At 38.5% G+C, this 21,998-nt stretch overlaps 2 pseudogenes; both read right to left on the reverse strand.

Annotated features, from left to right (window-relative positions):
* Positions 1-7,452: 7,452 nt before the first annotated feature.
* On the reverse strand, positions 7,453-8,391 carry LOC126082461 (olfactory receptor 1J4-like; annotated as a pseudogene).
* A 7,771-nt stretch (positions 8,392-16,162) lies between these two features.
* The window catches only part of LOC126082462 (olfactory receptor 1J4-like), a 38,808-nt pseudogene continuing 32,972 nt past the window's right edge, over positions 16,163-21,998 (reverse strand).

Here is a 21,998-nt window from a genome sequence, read left to right on the forward strand (position 1 = left end):
GGAAGAAGTTCATGCTGCGTTGAAAAGCAATGGCGAAAATCAAGACTCCGAGGTTTGACAGTATATCAATTGAGAAGTTTCAACAAATGAATGCAGCACTGGAAGTGCACACTCATCTATGCCAAGAAATTTGGAAGACAGCTATCTGTCCAACCTACTGGAAGGGATTCATGTTTATGCCTATTCCCAAGATAGGTGATGCAACTGAATGCAGAAATTATTGAACAATATCATTAATATTACATGCAACCAAAATTTTGCTGAAGATCATTCAAAAGAGGCTGCAGCAGTATATTGACGGGGAGCTGCCAGAAATTCAAGCCTGATTTAGAAGAGGATGTGGAACTAGGTATATTATTGCTGTTGTCAGATGGATCCTGCCAGAAAGCAGAGAATAACAGAAGGATGTTTACCTGTGTTTTATTGACTATGCAAAGGCATTTGCTGTGTGGATCATAACGAATTATGGATAACATTGCAGAGAATGGAAATTCTGAAACAATTGTGCTCATGAGGAATCGGTACATGGATCAAAAGGCAGTCGTTCGGACAGAAAAAGGGGGTGCTGCATGATTTAAAATCAGGAAAGACGTGCATCAGAGTTGTATCTTTTCACCATACCTATTCAACCTCCATGCAAATAATCTGAGAAGCTGGACTATATGAAGAAGAACTGGGCATCAGGATTGAAAGAAGACTCATTAACAACCTGTGTTATGCAGATGACACAATCTTGCTTGCTGAAAGTGAAGAGGACTTGAAGCACTTACTAATGAAGATCAAAGACCAGTATGGATTACACTTCAACATAAAGAAAACAAAAATCCTCACAACTGAACCAATAAGCCACATCATGATAAACAGAGAAAAGATTGACGGTGTCAAGTATTTCATTTAATTTGGATCCACAGTCAACACCCATGGAAGCAGCTGTCAAGAAATCAAAAGACACATTTCATTGGGCAAATCAGGTGCAAGAGATCTCTTTAAAGTGTTAAAAAGCACAGATATCACCTTGAGGACTGAAGCGTGCCTGACCCAACCCATGGTGTTTTCAATCGCCTCATATGCATGTGAAAGTTGGGCAAGAATAAGGAAAACCAAAAAACAATTGATGCCTTTAAATTATGTGTTCGAGAAGCATATCGAATATACAGTGGACTGCCAGAAGAATGAACAAATCTGTCTTGGAAGAAGTGCAACCAGAGTGCCCCTTAGAAGCAGGAATGGTGAGACTTTGTCACACATACTTTGGACATGTTATCAGGAGGGATCAATCCCTGGAGAGGACATGATGCTTGGTAAAGCAGGAAAGAGGAAGACCCTCAAGGAGATGGATTGACACAGCGGCTGCAACAATGGGCTCAAGCATAGCAACTATTATGAGGATGTGGCAGGACTGAGCAGTGTATCCTTCTGTTGTGCATGGGGTCGCTATGAGTTGGAACCGACTCGACGGCACCTAACGACAACAACAATGGCTAATGATAGGGAGCATTTTCTCATGTGTCTGTTAGCCTTCTGAATGTCTTCTTTTTTTTTTTTTTTTTTGTCATACTTTAGGTAAAAGTTTACAGCTCAAGTTAGTTTCTCATACAAAGATTCATACACATATTGTTATGTGGCCGTAGTTGCAATCCCTATAATGTGACAACACACTCCTTCTTTCCACCCCTGGTTTCCTGTATCCATTAAACAAGCTCCTATCCCTTTCTGTCTTCTCGACCCACCTCCGGAGCTGCCCATTTAGTCTTGTATACCTACTTGAACAAAAAAACACACTCTTCACAAGTATTATTTTATGTTTTATAGTCCAGTCTAATCTTTGTTTGAAGAGTTGGCTTCAGGAATGGTTTTAGTTCTGGGTTAACAGAGAGTCTGGGGGCCACGTCTTCTGAGATTCCTCTACTCTCAATCAGACCATTAAGTCTAGTCTTTTTAAGTGAATGTGAGATCTGTACCCCACTTTTCTCCTGCTCCATCAGGGACCCTCTGTTGTCTTCCCTGAAAGGAGGTCATTGGTGGTAGCTGGGCACCGCCTAGTTCTTCTGATGGAGTCTCTGGTTTACGTGGCCCTTTTTTCTCTTTGGCTAATATTTTCCTTGTGTCTTTGGTGTTCTTCATTCTCCTTCATTCCAGGTGGGTTGGGGCCTATTGATGCATCTTAGATGGCTGCTTACAAGCTTTTAAGACCCAGACACCACTCACCAAGGTGGGATGCAGAACATTTCCTTAATAAACTTTGTTATGCCATTTGACCTACATGTGCCCTGAAACCATGGTCCCTAGACCCCTGCCCCTGCTACTCTGTCCCGCAAAGTGTTTCGTTATGTTCAGGAAACTTCTTAGCTTTTGGTTTAGTCCTGTTGTGCTGACTTCTACTGTATTGTGTGTTGTCCTTCCCTTTACCTAAGATAATTCTTGTTTAGTTAGTGAATTCCCCTCTCCCTCCCCTGGCACTCTCATAACCATCAAAGAATGTTTTCTTCTGTGTTTAAACCTTTTATTGAGTTCTTATAATAGTGATCTCATATAATATTTGTCCTTTTGCCACTGTCTAATTTCACTCAGCATAATGCCTTTCAGATTCATCCATGTTGTGAGACATTTTGCTGATTCATCATTATTCTTTACCGTTTTATAGTACTCCTTTGTGTGAATACATCAAATTGTGTATATCCATTTATCTGTTGATGGGCACCTAGGTTGTTCCCATCTTTTTGCTATTGTGAACAGTGCTGCAATGAACATGGGTGTTCATATATCTATTGATGTGAAGGCTCTTATTTCTCTAGGACATATTCCAAGTAGTGGGATTCCTGGATCATATGGTACTTGCATTTATAGCTTTTTAAGGAAGCGACAAATCATTTTCCAGAGTGGTTGTACCATTTTACATTCCCACCTGCAGTGTATAAGTGTTCCAGTCTCTCCACAACCTTTTGAACATTTATTATTTTGCTTTTTTTTGGATTAACGGTAGCCTTAATTTAAACACCATCTCAAGAACAGATTTGATGCATTGAACACTAATGACCAAAGACCAGACGAGTTGTGGAATGACATCAAGGACATCATACACAAAGAAAGCAAAAGGTCATTAAAAAGACAGGGAAGAAAGAAAAGACCAAAATGGATGTCTGAAGAGACTTTGAAAGCTGCTCTTGAAGGTAGAGCAGCTAAAGTGAAAAGAATAAATGATGAAGTAAAAGAGCTGAATAGATGATTTCAAAGGGCAGCTCGAGAAGACAAAGTATTATAATGAAATGTGCAAAGACCTGGAGAGAGAAAACCAAAATGGAAGAACACCTTTGGGATTTCTCAAGCTGAAAGAACTGAAGAAAAAATTCAAGCCTGGAGCTGTAATATTGAAGGATTCTACGGGGTAAACATTAAATGATGCTGGAAGCACTAAAAGAAGATGGAAGGACTATACAGAGTCACTGTACCAAAAATAATTGGTCGACATTCAGTCATTCCAGAGGTAGCATATGATCAAGAACCAATGGTACTAAAGGAAGAGAGCCAAGCTGAACTGAAGGCATTGATGAAAAACAAGACTCCAGGAACTGACAGAACATCAGTTGAGATATTTCAACAAACAGGTGCAGCACTGGAGGTGCTCACTCATCTATGCCAAGATATTTGAAAGACCTGGTCAACCAACTGGAAGAGATCCATATTTGTGCCCATTCCAAAGAAAGATGATCCATTTGACTGTGGAAATTATCAAATGATATCATTAATATCAAATGCAAATAAAATTTTGCTGAAGATCATTCAAAAGTGGTTACAGCAGTACATCAATAGAATAGCACATGGAACAAGGGATGTAACTGCTGATGTCAGATGGAGCTTGGCTGAATGCAGAGAATACCAGGAAGAAATTTACCTGTGTTTTATTGACTATGCAAAGGCATTTGTCTGTGTGGATCATAGCAAATTATGGATAACATTGCGAAAAGTGGGATTTCAGAACACTTAATTGTGCTCATGAAGAACCTGTACTTTTTTTTTTAATTGTGCTCATGAAGAACCTGTACTTAAAGCAAGAGGCAGTTGTTCAAACAGAGCAAGAGGATACTTCATGTTCTAAAGTCAAGAAAGATGTGCATCAGGGCTGTGTTGTTTTCCATACTTATTCGATCTGTATGCTGAACAAATATCTAAGAAGCTGGACTATATGAAGAAGAAGCTGGCATAAGTATTTAAGGAAGGTTCATTAACAGCCTGCGATATACATACAACACAACCTTATTTGCCAAAACTGAAGAGAAGTTGAAGCACTTACTGATGAAGATCAAAGACCATATCCTTCAGTATGGATTACATCTCAACATAAAGGAAACAAAAATCCTCACAACTGGACTAATAAGCAACATCATGATAGTCAGAGAGAAGACTGAAGTTGTCAAGGATTTCATATTACTTGGATTCACAACCAATATCTGGAAAGCAGCAGTCAAGAAAGCAAAAGCCTCATTGCCTTGGGCAAATCTGCTGCAAAAGACTCCTTTAAAGTGTTGAAAAACAAAGATGTCCACTTTAAGGACTAAGGTACACCTGACCCAAGCCATGGTGTTTTCAGTCGTCTCATATGCATGTGAAAGCTGGATGATGAATAAGGAAGACTAAAGAAGAATTGATGTTTTGAATTGTGGTGTTGTTGAAGAACATTGAATATGAAGAACATTGAATATACCGTGGGCTGCCGGAAGAAGGAAAAAATCTTTCTTGGAAGAAGTACAGCCAGAATGCTCCTTAGAAGCAAGCACAGTGTAACTGGGGACGAATCCTCAAAACACACCTGGGCGTCAGTACAAAACGCTTCTTAAATTGTTGTACCAAAGGGAGAGGAAACTGTGGTATATATCCATCAAATCCAGTCCTTCCTTGACTGATGGTTTTTCTCAGGTATATTATATCCTTAGCGCTTCCAGCCAGCACCATGCATAAGCCAAATACATTTCCCTAGACAGAGAAATTCTTCAGTCAGAAGGTTGTTGGTGCTTAAAGTAAATGACATACTCAGAACTCAGAAACAGTATCCAGAAATCTTGGCAGGACCTGAAGATTCTGCTGAAGTTCATCCCCTGGCCACTCACATACTTTTTTTCCTAAAACTAAGCTCGATCTGTTATGACATTGGCAGGATATTTGCCAGCCTCATATGATCAAATCTTATGCCTACTTTTCTGCAGCCTACTCTCCAAAACAGAAAATGAGGGTCCTTTTAAATGTTACACGGGCTTTCTAGCTTTCACAATGTACCCTAAATTGCCAGGTGACAGACCTGAGATTGTTAATTTTTTTCCCTCCATTTGGGAATATATGGTCTTTAACACCCATGCCTCTGTCAGCTTGTTGCCCTGTGAGGATTGTGTATTTCTGTGATGCTGGAAGCTATGCCACCAGTATTCAAATACCAGCAGGGTCACCCATAGCAGACAGGTTTCAGCTGAGCTTCCAGACTAAGACAGATTAGGAAGAAGGACCCAAGAGTCTACTTCTGAAAAGAATCTTAGGAATAGCAGTGGAATATTGTCTGATACAGTCCCAGAAGATGAGCCCCTCAGGTTGGAAGGCACTCAAAAGATGACAGGGGAAGAGCTGCCTCCTCAAAGTAGGGTCGACTGTGATGACGTGGACGAAGTCAAGCTTTCAGGACCTTCATTTGCTGACGACCCAAAATGAGAAAAAACAGCTGCAAACATCCATTAATAATCAAACCTAAAATGTACAAAGTATGAATCTAGGAAAATTGGAAATCTTCAAAAATGAAATGGGACACATAAAGATCGATATCTTAGGCATTAATGAGCTGAAATGGACTGGTATTGGTCATTTTGAAGCAGACGGTCATATAGTTTACTATGCCAGGAAGGACAACTTGAAGAGGATCGGCATTGCATTCATCATCAGAAAGAACATTTCAAGATCTATCCTGAAGTACAATGCTGCCAATGACAGGATAATATAGATATGCCTACAAGGACCACCAGTTAATACAAGTATTCAAATTTTTGTACCAACCACTAAGGCCAAAGCTGAAGAAATTGCAAATTTTTACAAATCACTGCAGTCTGATAGAACATGCAATCAAGATGCACTGATAATTACTGGTGATTTGAATGCAAAGGTTGTAAACAAACAAGAAGGATGGGTCATTGGAAAATATGGCCTTGGTGATAGAAACGATGCCGGAGATCACATGATCGAATTCTGCAAGACCGAAGACTTCTTCATTGCATTCTTTTTCACCAACATTAACGGCAACTACCTGTATATGAAAGCTGGACAATGAATAAAGAGGAACAAAGAAGAACTGATGCCTTTGAATTATGGTGTTGGTGGAGAATATTGAATATACCATGAACTGACAGAAGAAGGAACAAATCTGTCTTAGAAGAAGTACAGCCAGAGTATTCCTTAGAAGTAAGGATGGCAACACTTTGTCTCACACACTTTGGACATGTTATCAGGGGGACCAAGCCCTGGAGAAGGACATCATGCTTGGTAAGAGGCTCAGCAAAAGAGAGGATTGACACAGTGGCTGCAACAATGGGCTCAAGCATAACCACAATTGTGTGGATGGCATAGAAATGGGCAGTGTTTTCTTCTGCTGTACATAGGGTTACTAAGAGTTGGAACCAACTTGATGGCACCTAAAACAACAACAACAATTTATTAGGAAAGTGATTCCAGGAAGAACCAATAAGAGAGTGGGGATCTGAGACATGAAAAGGTATGTAGTCAACAAAGTGTATGGTAATAGTAAGTTACTATTGAGGGAAATTGAGGCTCAAACCACTGAGAAATTGTCCCCTTAGAACATGCCTTAGAGCTGTCCCACCCAATGTGTAAGATAACTGGGATTTGTGTCCACCAGCTCCCACTTGTCTTTGACTAAGAGATTCCTCTTGAGCCATTAAAATCTTATCCCATCTGGCCTTCCTGAAAGCAGACAAAGTTTGTCCCTGTTCTCAGAAGAAGTAAGTAGTTCTCAGGAAGAGAGTCGTAACTGTTCTCAGTAAGAAGTAATCACAATGGACAAGGATTGTGGATGCCACAGGAATATGAGCAATATATCCCACTTTACTTTGTGGGAAAAAAAAAACAGTGGCTTAAAACAGCAATCACTTTATTTGCTTACAATTCTGCGGGCCAGCTGAACAGCACTAGACTGGGTGGAATTGTTTGTGGCTAGATATATATATATATATTTTTAGATGCTCTAGAAAGTCTAGATATGGCCAGAATGGTTGGGACAGCTGACTTCTCTCCTCCAGGGGTCTTTCATTCTCCATTAGACTAACACATTTCTTCACATGAAGGTCTCTGGGTCTCAATAGCAAGAAAGAGCAAGCTACCATGTACAGGGCCTTTCAAGTCTCTATTTTTGCCAATATCTTATTGAACAAAACAAGTCACAACACTAGTCTACAGAGTACATTATGGTGAAAACTTTCCTTTACTGAGTATATTTCCCAGAGCTCCTTTCATGTCCCGGTTTCTCAGACTGTAGATAAAGGGATTTAGCATGGGAGTGACCAGAGTGTAAAATACAGCCACAATGACATCCTTACTATTGGAGTCACTAGATGAGGGGGAAACATACAATCCAATAATTGCCCCATAGTACAGAGACACTACAGAGAAGTGAAAGCCACAAGTGGACAAGGCTTTGCAGATTCCCTTGGTCAAGGGGACCCGCAGGATGGTGGCACCAATGTAGCTGTAAGAGACGAGGATGCATATGAATGGAAGGATAATGACCACCCCCCCTACAGCCAGAATAACCAATTCATTGGTTGAGGTGTCTGAGCTGGACAGTTTAAGTAAGGTAGAGAGGTCACAGAAGAAGTGGGGAAGACTGTTGTCTCCACAGAAGGACAGATGGACCAGGAGTAGGGTGTGCACTAGGGCATTGGCAAAAGATAAGACACAGGACACAATTACTAGCAAGAAACACAGGCTCTGACTCATGATGGTGGTATAGTGGAGGGGGTGACAAATGGCCATGTACCTATCATAGGCCATTGAGGTGAGAAGGAAACTATCAATATCAGCAAAGAATATGAAAAAATACACCTGAGAAATGCACCCAGTATATGAGATGGATTGATTCTGTGTTTGCATGTTCATCAGCATCTTTGGGGCTGTGACTGATGAGAAAGAGATGTCAGTGAGGGCCAAGTGGCTGAGGAAGAAGTACATGGGGGTGTGAAGGCTAGAGTCCAGCTTGATTAGCAGGATGATGAGCAGGTTCCCCAGCACTGTGGTGAGGTACATGCCCAGGAACAGGGAGAAGAACATGTCCTACTGCTCCAGCCAGATGGGAAGTCCTAGGAGGAGGAATTCAGGCACACTGCTCTGATTATCTCTCTTCATCCTGTTCTTCTCTTTTGCTGTAGGTGAAAAGACACATGGAAAAGTGAAAGGATAAGAAATCATTCTGATGTCACATAGTGAGAAAATGTTTTTGAACTAATCAGTATGTGAAACTTAATCTGAATATCTCATGCACTTTTTCCCCGGTAATGGTGTATTAATGGTAGTATGTGTCAATCTAGAAAACAACACAACTCTTTTGTGGGAAACATGAAGCATCAGAATTGCTTATCAGATCAGACCATGTTTAAACTTGAGAAGTTCATCAGTTTATAACAGAAATCCGAGATTAAGAATTTAGGGTGCAAGAGTAGGTAAGTAATCACTTAATAGAAAGACTATTACAGGCTCTCCAATTGGTTTGGTGCCACTCTTGACCATCCCTATTCCTCTCACACAGTATTTGGCTAATGTTTGACTTCAGTGAGTTGGATCAAGATAAGACACCCAATTGGCTGCTCTGAATCTCACAGAAATTAGGATTTGGACATTTGGTGAGAAACATCATAAGTAACTAGTCAAAGCAATGTCATTAAGGAAAAGAATCTAGGTCAATAACAAAGGACCTTAACATACCTTGTAATATAGCCATCAGTCCTTCCTTCAACAAAGTTCCTTCCCACTCCTCAACATTTTCAGTGTACCATTACTCTTTCTAAAGGAACGTTTTTTGGAAGGGAAGAATGAAGGCTAGTTTGTCTTCCAAACTCTGCTTGATAAATTTCCTCAATTCAAACCAGATCACTTTTGTTTTCACAACACCATGAAAGACATTGGCTTTTCCAGTCACACCCTGAAACGGTCCAAGAAGAAGCTCTTTGTAATTGTTTGTCTAGGTTAGTTTACCAAATAGAACCTTCTCCTTTTAAACTGTTCCTAACCTAATTTTATGCCAGTGACACAGACCTGACTGTTTTCTCATTTGGAATACTGCTTATACTCTGAATACTATCATTCTTCTCGAGTCTTCAGATCAGTTAGCCTTAGTCCAATCCATAGGAACATTGACAAAATAATAAGAAAAAGGAATCCGACGTCTGTGCCTACTACAAAATAGAACACATGTAATACATAAAGACTCAATTGTTCTCAAAGTCTTTCATTTTGAGGGCTGAGAAGTGCCGCATTAAAGGACCCGTCATTCACATTCAGTATTAACCAAAGATTCTGGTATCTACAAATTCTCCCAACTAGACTAAACCAAAAAAACCAAACCAGTTGCCATCAAGTTAATACTGACTCATTGTGACCCCATGTGTTTCAGAGTAGAACTGCATTCCATAAAGGTTTCAATGACTTGTGATCTTTTGGAAGCAGAGTGCCAAGCCTTTTTTTTTTGAGGCACATCTGGGTGAATTGAAACTGCTGACCTTTTGGTTAATAGCCAAGCTCTTAACCACTTGTGCCAACCGCTGGCTCTCCAACTTTACTACATGGTATCTAAAACCCCTATGTTCTTCTGTCTGCTAAGTTTAAAATGCTGTTAAGAAAACATTGTTACCTGAGGAGAATTACACATTCGGTTTTGCTGAACATTACTATGTTAATCATAACTGTAAATATATCATTATAAGTGTGCTAATTGACTACCTGATAGGCATTTAGGTTGTTTGTAATGTTTTGTTACTTCTAGCAATAGCACAGTAAATAACGTGGCTCCTATATCGTCTTGCACATGGGCAAATATATCAATAATTTCTAGAAATGCAATTCCAGGGTATGTGTATTTATGATTTTTAATAAATATAGTTAAGTTAAAAGAAGCTAGGGTGGTGAGAAAGCCCATTGTGATATAAAAAAAAATCCGGCATAATAAGAAAGAGCATGTCATGTGAAGATTCTGGAAATGGGCAATCTAGGTAAGGGTAAGAACATGAAAGAGGAAAGAACAGAGAAAATGCAGGAGAATGAGGCAGGAGAATTATCTAGGAGGCAGATTATGTAATGCCTGTCCTGCCATAATAGAAATTTTCCATTCTATTCTATTCTCAGAGCAACACAACATCCATGAAAAGGTTAATCAATGAGTGATTTAAAAAAATATCTTACTGGCTACTAGGTGGGGAACAGAGTAGAGTAATGCTTGAGTGTCAGCGGGGATCTTAACAGAAGGCTGCTGCAGTAGTCTAGATCCAAATTAACGACTGTGTATACCTGGATTATTGCAGGTAGGATGAAGATAATTAAGGAGAATTGGAATAAAATTTGCAGAGAAAACCCAACAGAACTCAATGACGGATTAAGAGCAAATGAGAGGAGATATGTGTTTACCCTATCCTCTAAAAATCCGGATAAACGATCAGTTCCAGAAAAATTATTCTGCACAGAGCTGTCTTATTCTTGTTTGAAGAGTAGAATCATGTTAGCAATCACTAGCACACAGTGAATGCCTGTACATGTAAACACACACAAACACGGATAGTCAAATGGCTGAATCTAAATTCTACTCCTGCTCTAACATGGGCTCTAAGGTGATGAGCACAGATACCTTCAGCTATAAGGCATGGGATGGTTCTTCCATTTCTCTCAAGAAGACCCAGAATCAGGTAAAACAGATGGAGCCTTAAGAGTCTCAAAGACACATTGAGAACAGTGATCCGTTCCTAACCAAACAAGGTAGATCTATTCAGACTCTTGTTCACAGCTCCTGAGCAATGGGTGTGGGCTCTAACTTTATAAACCATGGAGAGGACCCCAGTGGGAAATATTCACAAACTCCAAATTAGAGACAAATAACCACTAAATTTTTCCTTGACTTCTCTTTGGAGAAGAATTGTTTGTTTATAGCAGGTAATAGGAGAGTTAGCCCTTGGGGAATAATGACAATAGCTACAAAGCATCTACTAAAAAAGCTTAGTAATTCACAAAGCTTTTTGCCCTTTCAGTTTACACTGGGGAAAATAAGATTAAAGAGCCCATAATAAACCAAGTTGGAGGTTGTAACCCAGGCCTCTTACCTCTGAACCCCATGTTATTTCAAGAACTCCACCTTTGTACCGATATTTGGTGTTGTCAATTTTTTTTTCATTTTTGCCTTTATGGTTGGTTTGCAATAGTATCTTCTTTTGGTTTTAGTGTATTTTTATTTCTATGTTCACTAAAGGTACTAGGCACTTATTCATGTACTTATTGATTCTATCTTCTCTTGTAAAATGTTCAAGTTTTTTGTTACTGTGTTGTTTACTTTCTAATTATTGAGTTGTAGGAGATCTTTATATATTCTTGATACAAGTCATTTGTTAGATCTATATACATGAAATATTTCCTGTGGCTTGCCTACTTATTTTCTTGGAAGTGTCATTTGATAGACATAATTTTTAATTTTGATGAATTCTAATTGGTCATTTTTCTTTTACACCTCATGTGTTCTGTGTTGTCACTGAGAAATCTTTGCTTCTCCGACATCACAAAGGTGTTCTTTTTTATTTTCTTCAAGTAGTTTTGTAGTTTTGGCTCTTACGTTTCAATCAATCTTTACTTTTTTTATCTGGCTTCTTTTGCTCAATAAACATGATATTCATCAACATCGCTGAAAATAATTTCTAATTTCTTCTTTAACCTATAAGCTGGTTAAATTCTTTTATATAGTTTTCAATTAATTAGTTTATATTCCAGAAATCCTTTTGTCACTGATTCTAACTTAATTTCATTGTGATCAGAACACATGGTAAGTATGATTGGAGTACTTTTAAATTTACTGAGACTTGTTTTGTGGCCCAAAATATACTGTCTTGGGAAATATTAAAAACTGTATACTCAGTTTTTTTTTTTCCTGGGGGAGCAGTTAGAAATATTCTACAAATATCAGTTAAGTTGGTTCATTTTTTGTCGTTGTTGTTAGTTGCCATCCAATCAGTTCCAACTCATGGCGACCTTATGTATAAGAAAACATTCCCTGGTCAGTTCATGGGGTTGTTCAAATCTTCTACTTTTTAAAAAATTTTCTGTCCACTATTATGTAAGTTATAGAAAGAGGTTTGTGGAATGATTAGGCTATAATTATAGATTTGTCTTTTTCTCCATATCAGTTTTTATTTTACATATTTTGAAGCTATTGTTATCAGGAACACAAAAGTTTAGAATTAGTAGCTCCTCTGAATGCCTTGAACTCTTTATCACTAAGAATGACTCTCTTTATTCTGGATATTATTTGCTCTGGAATCTATTTTTTTATATTAATATAACTGCTCTAGCTTGCTTTTAATTAGTGTTAGGATAGTATATTTTTTCCAACCTAAATTATTAGTAGTAATAATTGTTTTAGAGCCCTTATCTGCTCAAATTATCAACTGCATCATTTCTGCATCAGTCTCTATTGACTGATTTTTGTCCTCATTCTGGGCTTTATTTTCTTGCCTTTTTCCACCCCCCGTAATATTTGACTGGGTGGTAGACATTGTGGATTTTCACATGCAATTGCTGGATATTTTTGTATTCTTACAAACAGTGTTAGCTTTGTTCTGAGATGCAGTAACGTTACTTGGAAAAAGTTTAATCATTTCAGGTTTTGCTTTTAAGCTCTGTTAGGTGGGACCAGAGCTGCACTTAGTCTAGGGTCAATTTCTCCCCACTATTGAGGCGAAGTATTTCTTAATGCTCAGCTCATGGCTCCCAAATTCTAAGGTTTTCCACTTTCACTGTTGGGAAAAAGCACTATTGCTGGCCACACATGAGCCCTCAGAACTGCTCATTTTATAATTCATCATAATTTTTCATATTTACCATTGTTTTATGAATTTGTGATATTATCTGAAAATGTTTCTTAATACTTAAACCAACTCACACTATTGCTTTAAATATATACTTCATATCAGATAAAGACAATCACTAAGGCACTTTGGTGGGTTCACATCTTCCTCACCTCATGTACTAGGCTCTTAGAGAGTAAGAAGATTACAGTAAAAGGCAATACGATTTAAGTCTTTTAATTTTGGCAAAACTAATGAAGCTAGCCAGGCTGTATCTAAACAGCATAATGGGCAAAGTACAGCCTCTGCTGCTCTAACTAGGAGGAGAAATTTGTACACACCATTCTGAATCTTCCTTTTTTTTTTTTTTTCTGCTGTGGTTGAAGATGATTGGAAATACAAGGCTAAGAGAAATGTGGATTAACATTAAAAGGAATTCATTGTGACCTTTATTCTAGGGAATGAGTGAATTTACAGAAAAACATCAGTCCATTGCTCAGATATTTTTCTGCTTGATACTTCAGACTATCTCAGTCTAGCAACAAATTGACATGACTCCAAGCACCAAAAAGATCTTATTCTGGGAAAGCCACTTTTTCAACTATGGGACAGAACTGAAACACCACTGGGATATAGAAGTAAATGACAGATGAATTCACTCTCCTTGGAGTTCATATATTAGTGAGAAGCCTATGCCTTAGAGATAAAGTGATCTTATAGTTTATTGGCTAAAGTGGGATATTATTGGAAGTAAAATGGGGAGCTGATAATTGGAAGTAAAATGGGGAGCTCTGGAGCAGCAGACATAAAATGATCTCTCCTTAGTCATTCAGAAAGGTATAGTCATCTGCTTCAGCAGGTTTATTTTTTTAATGTGGTAATATTCACATGACATAAAATTAAATATTTTAAAGTATACAACTCAGTGGCATTTAAACCCACTGCCGTCGAGTCAATTCCGGTTCATATAGACCTTACAGGACAGAGTAGAACTGCCTATAGAGTTTCCAAGTAGGGCCTGGTGAATTTGTACTGCCAACATTTTGGTTAGCAGCCATAGCACTTAACCACTATGCACCAGGTTTTCCCAGTGGCATTTAGTCCATTCAAAATGCTGTGCAACCATCACTGCTCTATTTCCAGATCTCACCTGAAAAGGAAATCTTATACCCATTAAATGGTCACTTTCCATTTAAACAAATGTCTCTGTGACAACAGGACTTAGCAAGCAGCTCATGTCTTGACACATAACAGTGGTCCAGAATCCAAAGAATTTCCCAGTCCTTCCCACAAATAGCTAGGATATCTGCACACATGATTGAAATCCTGAGATAAAGGATGTGAGCACAAGTAATTGCCTTTGGAGGATCCTAGGATGCAACTTAGGAGACTGGGAAGTAAGACAGAGAAGGGAGTGCAGCCATTAAAGGGTATGCTATTGAGTAGGTTACTGTTGTGGGTATCTGGGGACCAATTCCTCTAACATTTCTGGGGATCAGTAAAAAATACTCCTTAAATTGTTTTACCAGAGGGAAGGGAAACAGATATATATCCATCAACTCTCATTCACCATTCACTGAGGGCTTTTTCCAGGGGTATTAACTCCCCAGCACTTCTAGCCAGCCCCATGTGTAAGCCAAACACATATCTCTAGACAGGGAAATTCCTCAGTCAGAAGGTAGTTGGTACTTAGAGTAAGAAGTCATTGGTATATTATGCTATAGTTCATCCTCTGGCCACTCACATTTCTTTTTCTCAAATTAAGCTTAATCTTTTATGACATGAACAGGATATTTGCCAACCTCATATGATCAAACCTTGTGTCTTCTTTTCTGCACAGTCTGAACTCCAAAAAAGAAAGTGAGGGTCTATTTAAATGTCCCATGAGCTTTATGACATTCACACACTGTTAGGTCGCTGACCTGAGATTGTTATTTTCCCCCAATTTGGTATCTATTGTCATTAACAAAGGCCAACCAGTCCCATGGATTTTATAATTACCAAATGTCCATATCTTTCAAACAACTCTATCTATTTTATAAGGCAGTACTTCCGTTCCCACCAATACTCAACCCAATTTACATCAGGTGAGAACCTTAATGGTTATGATATTTTTGTACTCCAGAGTTACCACCAACCCACCTAACACCAATGATGTGCTCTGTTGCCCTTTGACCATCAAGTGATCTTAAGCCAGGACCGTATCCTGAGTGTCTTCATAAGACCACTTCTGTACTTACTGTCTTAGGTTGAGGTAGCCCAGAGGAAGACCCTGAGGAAAGTATTTGAATACAAGTACTTTATTAAGAAGGTAGTTCCAGAAAGAGCAAGTAGAAGAGTAGTGATGTAAGACATGGAAAGGTAGGTTGTCAATACAGTGTATGGTAATAGTTAATTACCACTGAAAGATGTGGGGTCAGGCCTCTGAGAAATTGTCCACTTAAAGCATTCCTCAGAGTTGTCCCACCCAATGTGTAAGATAGCTGGGATTTGTTTCCACCATCTCCTACCTGTACTTGACTAAGAGATTTTCTGGAGCCATTAAATTCCTACCCCATCTGACCTGTCTGTGAGCAGGTCAGATGGGGTAGGGATCCTCTTATTCTCAGAGGAAGTGAAATAGTTCTCAGGCAGAGTCATAATGTTCTCAGTAAGAAGTCATCAGCATGGACAAGGATTGTGAATGCCACAGGAATATGAGAAATATATCAGTTAACTTTGTGGAAAAAAAAAACCACCAAAAACATAGAGGCTTAAAACACCAATTACTTTATTTGCTCCCAATTTTATGAGTCAGCTGAGCAGCACTAGCCTGTGCTGAATTATCTATGGCTGGGTGTTCTAGAAATTTTCCCTAACAACTGTAGGTCTCACTTGGTATGGCCAGTATGGTTGGGAGAGTTAGAGCCTCTCTTCCTGTGATCTTTCATTCTGTATTAGACTAGTATGTGTTTCTCCACATGGCATTCTCTGGGCTCCCAAAGAACAAGCCACCATGCACAGGTCTTTTCAAGACTCTTTACATGTTTTCTAACATCTTATGAACAAAACCAGTCAAAACTCCTGCCTAAATTCAGTGCACACTATGGTGAAAATGTCCTTCTATTGAGTATATTTCCCAGAGCTCCTTTCATGTCCTGACTCCTCAGACTATAGATGAAGGGATTTAGCATGGGAGTAACCAGAGTGTATAATACAGCCACAATGACATCCTTGTTATTTGAGTTACTGGATGAGGGTAAAAAGTACAATCCAATAATTGTCCCTTACTATACAGACACTACCGAGAGGTGGGAGCCACAGGTGGACCAGGCTTTGAAGATTTCCTTGGTTGACGGGACTCTCAGGATGGTGGTGCCAATGTGGCCATAAGAGAGTAGGATGCATATGAGTGGAAGCATAATAATCATCACCCTCTCGGTGAGGATAATCAGCTCATTGGTTGAGGTGTTTGAGCTGGACAGCTTAAGTAAGGCAGAGAGGTCACGAAAGTGGGGGAAGGTGTTGTCTCTACAGAAAGAGAAACAAGCAAGGAGCAGGTTACGCGATAGCACAGTGGTAAAGGATAAGACTCAGGACACAATTACTAGCTCTGACTCATGATGGTGGTATAGTGGAAGGGGTGACAAATAGACAGGTACCTGTCATAGGCCATTGCGGTAAGAAGGAAACTATCAATATCAGCAAAGAAAATGAAAAAGCACCCCTGAAAAATGCACCCAGCATATGAGATGGATTGATTCTGTGTTTGTGTGTTCATTAGCATCTTTGGTGCTGTGACTGATGAGAAAGAGATATTAGAGAGGGCCAAGTGGCTGAGGAAGAAGTACATGGGGCTGTGGAGGCGAGAGTCTAGCCTGATGAGCAGGATGATGAGCAGGTTCCCCAGCACCATGGTGAGGTACATGCCCTATCCTCTACCCTGATGGGGATCCCCAGGAGGAAGAATTTAGAAGTGGCTCTGATTATACCTCTTCATCCTGTTCTTCTCTTTTGCTGTAGATGGAAAAATGAGATTGCAATATAAAAGAATAAGAAATCATGACGGTCATATAATAAAAACATGTAATTGAACTACTCAGTATAAGAATCTTGAATATCTCATGCTTTTTTTCTACTAATTAGAATCAGCCAACTGTCTGACCACAGGATATTATGGGTCCCCCTAGAAATTAACAAAAGCTCTTTTGGAAGAACCACGAAACATCAGAATGATTTATCGGATGACACAAGGTTCAAACTTGAGGTTAAGAAACTAGGGTGCAAGGCTAGGTAACTAACCAGTTGTTACACTACTAAAAAAAAAGAAGGAAAAAAGTTGCCATTGAGTTGATTGCAACTCAAGGTAACCGCATGTGTTACAGTGTAGAACAACACTCCATAGTGTTTTGAAGCCTGTGTCTTTTGGAAGCAGATCACCAGTCCTTTCTTCTGAAACACTGCTTGGTGGTTTCACACTGCCAACGTTTCAGTTAGTAACGGAATGTAGACTGATTTAACCACTCTGTTCCTATTCTTCTCTCACACTTTTTGGTTAATGTTTCATTTCTATGACTTGCATAGGGCTAGACGATTCAGTGGACGGCTCAGCATCTCCCAGAAATCCAGATGTGCACACATGCTGAGAAACATCATAAGTAATAACTGGCTAAGGTAAGGACTTTAAGGACAGGAATCTATGTCAATACTATAAAGGATTGAGTGGCATACCTTATAGTATAGCCATGAGTACTTAACAAAATTCTTTCTCACTCCTCAACATTTTCAGACTACCATCATCCTTTCTATGGAAATTTTCAAGGAATGGGGAGAAAAAAATAATCTACTTTTTCTTCCGAATTCCTGCCTTATTTCCTCCACTATTCAAACCAGAGTTTCTCTTGTTTGAGTCTTCAGAATGCCAGGGAAGTCACTGGCTTTTTCCAGTCCCATTCTGGAATTGTCAAATAAGAAGCCCTTTATGTGTGTTTGTCTCATCTATTTTACCAAATAACACTTACCGTTTTCCCACGATCTTACTGTAGCTTTTTACCGATGACTCATTCCTGATATTTTTCTTATAATATTTATAACTCTTCCACCCTGCTAGTACCATCTATCATTCCTTTCTCTTTCTGCTTTGGGTTCATTAGTCTTAGACCTGTGTATGGCAACCTTTTCAAAACAATAAAAAATTAGAACGTGATGGTTCTAAAAAAAAAAAAAATTTTAAATAGAACCGATGCAATTTATAAGGACTACCAAAAAATCTCAAGGTCATTCTCTGGCAGCAGAGAAGTGCATCACTGTAGGAATCATCAGTCATCTATGGGGTTAAGATTCTCTTATCTACAAATTCTCTCAACTTGACTGACATGAACTCTAAAATCCCTAGTCCTTCAGCCCTCTACATTAAAATCCTGTCTGTAATTGGTTTCATTGAATTGTACAAGTGAAAAATGTTGAATTGGCAAATGATCTGTGACCTATATTTTTACAACAAGGAAAAATATTATTAATGTGATATTTTTAAACCTTAGAGGAATTACACATTCAGTTTTAAGAATTAATAATATGTTACTATCCAGTTTATTGCAATAAATATACAAATTAGTTGTCTGATGGACATTTATATTGTTTCTATTTTTTTCCTATTTCCAAACGTATTGCAAACGATGGCATTGTTCATTGTTAATTTGCAAAGGGAAAATATAGGGTAAATTGCTAGAAATGGAATGGGAAGGTATGTGCATTTTCCATTTTAATATATATTGTCAAGGAGGCAGGGCCAGATGGCAGAGTAGTCAGAAACTTCCTGTGGTCCATCTTACAACAAAGACTCCCCCCTCCCCCGCCAAAAAAGTGAATTGTTTATATATGACAATCTAACTTCAAAGACAAAGTTGAGGAGTGTGACTGAGCAGTAGAGGGAGGAGAGCTGATCACCAATAAAGAGACAGAGAGTGGCAGAATGGATTAAAAAAATGATCTGTTTAGATGCTGCCTACAAGAGACACACACTCAGACTCAAAGACACAAACAAACTAAACATTAAAACTCAAAGGATGGGAAAAAAATCAAACAAACAACAATCAAAAAGGAGTAGGAATGGCAATATTAATCTCTGACAAAATAGACTTTAAAGTAAAATCCATTACAACGGATAAGGAAGGACACTATATAATGATTAAAAGTCAATGCACCATGAGGACATAACCATAATAAATATTTATGTACCAAAGACAGGGCTCCAAAATATGTAAAAGAAACTCTAACAGCATTGAAAAGAGAAGCAAACAGCTCCACAACAATAGCAGGAGGGTTTAACACACCACTTTCAGTGAAGGACAGAACACCCAGAAGAAAGCTCAATAAAGACATGAAAGATCTAAATGCCACAATCAACCAAACTGATCTCATAGACAAAGAGAACACTCCACCCAACTGCAGCCAAGTATGCTTTCTTTTCCAACACACATGAAACATTCTCCAGAATAGACCACACATATTAGGCCAGAAAGCAAGCCTTAACAGAATCCAAAGCACTGGAATATTACAAAGCATCTTTTCTGACAATAAAGTTATAAAAGTAGAAATCATTAAGAGAAAATGCAAGGAAAAAAAAAAATCAAACACATGGAAACTGAACAACACCTTGCTCCAAAACTACTGGGTTATAGACGAAATCAAGGATGGAATAAAGAAATTTACAGAATCAAATGAGAATGAAAACACACCCTGCCAGAACCTTTGCGGCACAGCAAAAGAAATGCTCAGAGGTCAATTTATAGCAATAAATGCACACATCCAGAAAAAAGAATATTGATGGTACCGCTTGAACAAATAGGAAGAGAGTGACAAAAGGAGCCCATGGGCACCAGAAGAAAGGACATAATAAAAATTAGAGTAAAATTAAATGAAATAGAGAATAGAAAAACAATTGAAAGTATTAACAAGACCAACAGCTGGTTCTTTGAAAAAGATCAACAAAATTGATAAACTATTGCCCAAACTGACAAAACAAAAACAGGAAAGGAAGCAAATAACCCGAACAAGAAATGAGATGGGTGAAATCACAACAGACCCAAATGAAATTAAAAGAATCATAACAGAATACTATGAAAAGCTGTACTCCAACAATTTTGAAAATCTAGAGGAAATGGACAAATTTCTAGAAACACACTACCTACCTAAACTAACACAAACAGGGGTAGAGCAACTAAGTAAACCTATAACAAAAGAAGAGATTGAAGAGGTAATTGAAACAACTCCAACAAAAAAAGCCCTGGCTCTGACGGCTTCACTAGAGCATTCTACCAAACTTTCAGAGAACGGTCAACACCAGTACTAGTAAAGGTATTTCAGACCATAGAAAAGGATGATGTACTCCCGAACTCATTCTATGAAACCAGCATAACCCTGATACCAAAAACAGGTAAAGGCACCACAAAAAAGAAAATTCCTGACCAATATCCCTCATGAACATGGATGCAAAAATCCTCAACAAAATTCTAGCCAACAGAATTCAACAACATATCAAAAAAATAATTCACCATGACCAAGTGGGAGTCACACCAAGTATGCAGGGGTGGTTCAACATTAGAAAAACAATCAACGTAATTCATTACATAAATAAAACAGAAGATAAGAAACACATGATCTTATCAATTGTTGCAGAAAAGGCATTTGGCAAAGTCCAACAACATCCATGATAAAAACTCTCAGCAAAATAGAAATAGAAGGGAAATTTCTCAGCATCACAATGGGTATTTATACAAAGCAAACAGCCAGCATTATCCTAAATCCAGAGACTTCTGAAAGCATTCCCCTTGCGAACAGGAACCAGACACAGATGGCCTTTATTACCACTCTTATTCAACACTGTGCTGGAGGCCTTAGCCAGAGCAACAAGGCAAGAAAAAGAAAGGGCATCCAAATTGGTAAAGAAGAAGTAAGAGTATCCGTATTTGCAGATGATATAATTTTATACACAGAAAACCCTAAAGAATCCACTAGAAAACTATTGGAACTAATAGAAGAGTTCAGCAAAATATCTCGATACAAGATAAACATACAAAAATCAGATGGATTCCTCTACACCAACAAAGAGAACTTTGAAGGGTAAATCACCAAATCGATACCATTTACAATAGCCCCCAAGAAGATAAAATACATAGGGATAAATCTAATCAGAGAGGTAAAAGACCTATACAAAGAAAACTACAAGACACTACTGTAAGAAACCAAAAGAGACCTATGTAAGTGGAAAATCATACCTTGCTCATGGATAGGAAGACTCAACATTGTGAAAATGTCAATTCTACCCAAAGCGACCCATAGATATGATGCAATGCCAATCCAAATTCCAATGGCACTTTTTAATGAGATGGAGAAACAAATTATGAACTTCATTTGGAAAGAGAAAAGGCCCTGGATAAGTAAAACATTAGTGAAGAAGAAGAACAAAGTGGGAGGCCTCCCACTACCTGATTTTAGAACCTGTAATACTGCCATGGTAGTCAAAGTTGCCTGGTACTGGTACAACAACAGATACATAGACCAATGGAACAGAATAGAGAACCCAGATGTAAATTCATCTACCTATGAGCAGCTGATATTTGACAAAGGCCCAAAGTCCATTAAATGGGGGAAAAGACCATCTCTTTAACAAATGATGCTGGCATAACCAGATATCTATCTGCAAAAAAAGGAAACAAGACCCATACCACATACCATGTACAAAACTAACTCAAAATGGATTAAAGACCTAAATATAAAATCTAAAATGGTAAAGGTCATGGAAGAAAAAATAGCACCAATGCTAGGAGCTCTAATACATTGCATGAACAGAATACAAAACATAACTAACAATGCATAAACACCAGAAGAGAAACTAGATAACTGGAAGCTCCTAAAAAATCAAACACTGACACTCATCAA

This window comes from Elephas maximus, chromosome 9, assembly GCF_024166365.1.
Source record: "Elephas maximus indicus isolate mEleMax1 chromosome 9, mEleMax1 primary haplotype, whole genome shotgun sequence".
In the NCBI taxonomy this organism is placed as follows: domain Eukaryota; kingdom Metazoa; phylum Chordata; class Mammalia; order Proboscidea; family Elephantidae; genus Elephas; species Elephas maximus.